Source organism: Passer montanus, unplaced genomic scaffold, assembly GCF_014805655.1.
Source record: "Passer montanus isolate IOZ18808 unplaced genomic scaffold, ASM1480565v1 scaffold927, whole genome shotgun sequence".
Taxonomy (NCBI): Eukaryota; Metazoa; Chordata; class Aves; order Passeriformes; family Passeridae; genus Passer; species Passer montanus.
In genome coordinates this window covers 5,655-7,931 of record NW_024374668.1, presented here as the reverse complement: position 1 = coordinate 7,931, position 2,277 = coordinate 5,655, and the positions used below count along the sequence as shown (strand labels likewise).

At 64.8% G+C, this 2,277-nt stretch overlaps 1 long non-coding RNA gene across 1 annotated transcript; it reads left to right on the top strand.

The window, feature by feature from the left end:
* The first annotated feature begins 508 nt into the window (after positions 1-508).
* On the top strand, positions 509-2,090 carry LOC120495832. Its single transcript, XR_005626160.1, has 3 exons — positions 509-666; positions 741-871; positions 2,059-2,090. It is a non-coding gene; the product is annotated as an uncharacterized LOC120495832 (long non-coding RNA).
* The last annotated feature ends 187 nt before the right edge of the window (positions 2,091-2,277 follow it).

Below are 2,277 nucleotides of genomic sequence, written 5' to 3'. Positions count from 1 at the left end.
CCCTGATGTGTCCCCAAACTGCCCCTGACCTGTCCCTGATCCCTCCCTGTCCCCAAACTGCCCCTGACCCGTCCCTGATCCCTCCCTGTCCCCAAACTGTCCTCAACTGTCCCCAAACTGCCCCTGACCTGTCCCCAAACTGTCCCTGACCCCCCCCAAACCCCCACAATGTGTGGGACCCCTGACCCCCTGTCCCCTCCCATGTGTGGGACCCCCCCCAAACCCCCCCTTCGCGGACCCCCCCCGGGCCCCTCTGACCCTGCCAGGACCCCTCTGACCCTGCCAGGACCCCCCTGACCCTGCCAGGACCTCCTTACCCCACTGGGACCCCCCATATTTTGGGGTCTTCCTGATCCCTCCTCCCCAGATTTTTGGGGAGGGGTCTCATTTTCTCTGCCCCTCCTCAAATTTTAAAGTGATTTCACTTCTCCCCAGCCAAATTTTGAAACAATTTCTCTGCCCCCGCCAACCCAACTTTTGAAGGGATTTCACTCCCCCACCCCTCACATTTTGGGGTGCGGCTCTCCCCTCCCCCAGCCCCAAATTTCGGGGTCTCTCCCCCTGCAGGGGACGTGGCCGGGGGCTGCAAGCTGCTGCGGAACCGCTTCGAGAGCCGCGACCGGGAGTGGGCCTCCTACACCTGCGTGCTGGGCTTCCACGTCTTCGGTGGGTCTGGGGGCTCGGGGGGGTGCCCGGGGGGGTCCCGGGGGTCCCCCTGACCCCCCCACCCCGTGCGGCAGGGGTGTGGCCGGACGGCTCCGACGGCACCGACATCAACTCGCTGTGCCGCTCGCACCACGAGCGCGTGGTGGCCGTGGCCGACGACTTCTGCAAGGTTCACCTGTTCCAGTACCCCTGTGCCCGGCCCAAGGTGGGCACGGGGCTCTGGGGGGCGTGGGGGGGCTCTGGGGGGCTGGGCAGGGGGGTTATGGGGGTCCCAGACCCCGATTTGGGGGTCCCAGACTCCAGTTTGGGGATTGGGAGTCCTGGTTGTGCAAGGTTCACCTGTTCCAGTACCCCTGTGCCCGGCCCAAGGTGGGCACGGGGCTCTGGGGGGGCTCTGGGGGGCTGGGGAAGGGTCCTAGACTCTGATTTGGGGGTCCCAAACCCCAACTTGGGGGTCCCAGACCCTGATTTGGGGGGCAGGAGGGTACTGGTTGTGCAAAGTTCACCTGTTCCAGTACCCCTGTGCCCGGCCCAAGGTGGGCACGGGGCTCTGGGGGGGCTCTGGGGGGCTGGGGAAGGGTCCTAGACTCTGATTTGGGGGTCCCAAACCCCGATTTGGGGGTCCCAGACCCTGAATTGGGGGCCAGGAGGGTCCTGGTTGTGCAAGGTTCACCTGTTCCAGTGCCCCTGTGCCCGGCCCAAGGTGGGCACGGGGCTCTGGGGGGCGTGGGGGGGCTCTGGGGGTCCTGAGGGGGCTCTAGGGACCTGGGCAGGGGGGTTATGGGGGTCCCAGACCCCGATTTGGGGGGTCCCAGACCCTGATTTGGGGGTCAGGGGTCTCCACATGCACAGCCTGAGTGTTTTAGGGGATCCACGACTGTGATTTTGGGGTATCAGAGGGGTCCAGACCCCAATTTTGGGGGACCCCCAGACCCCAATTTAGGGATACGGGGGGGGGGAGTGTCCAGACCCCAATTTTGGGATATTGGGGGGGTCCAGACTCCAGTTCTGGGGGGATCCCCAGACCCCAATTTCGGGGGGTTCCTCACACCCCAATTTGGGGGGTATTGGGAGGGTCCCCAGGCCCCCATTTAGGGATACTGGGGGGGGTCCAGACCCCAGTTTAGGGACCACCATTGGACCACCCCCCAATTTCGGGGGGTCCCAGACCCAAATTTAGGGAAATTGGGGGGTCCAGACCCAATTTCGGGGTATCGGGGAGGGTCCACACCCCAATTTCGGGGGGTCCCAGACCCAGATTTAGGGCTATTGGGGGGTCCAGACCCCAACCCCAATTTCGGGGGTCCCCATTCTGAGGTGGGTGTGGCTCAGTGTGTGTGTGACCCCACGTGACCCCCGACTCACGTGTCCCCCCCCCCGCTCCCCTCACAGGCTCCCAGTCACGTGTACGGCGGGCACGGCGGGTTTGGGGGTCCCGGAAAGGGAGAGAGGGTTTTGTGAGGGAATTTGGGGGTCCCGGGAACAGCGGGGGTGACTTGTGAGGCAATAACAGGGTGGGGGAGGAGGGTCCCGTGAGGGAATTTAGGGGATCCCGGCAATGGGGAGGTCCCGTGAGGGGATTTTGGGGGGGGGGGGGGGCCCAGAAAAAAA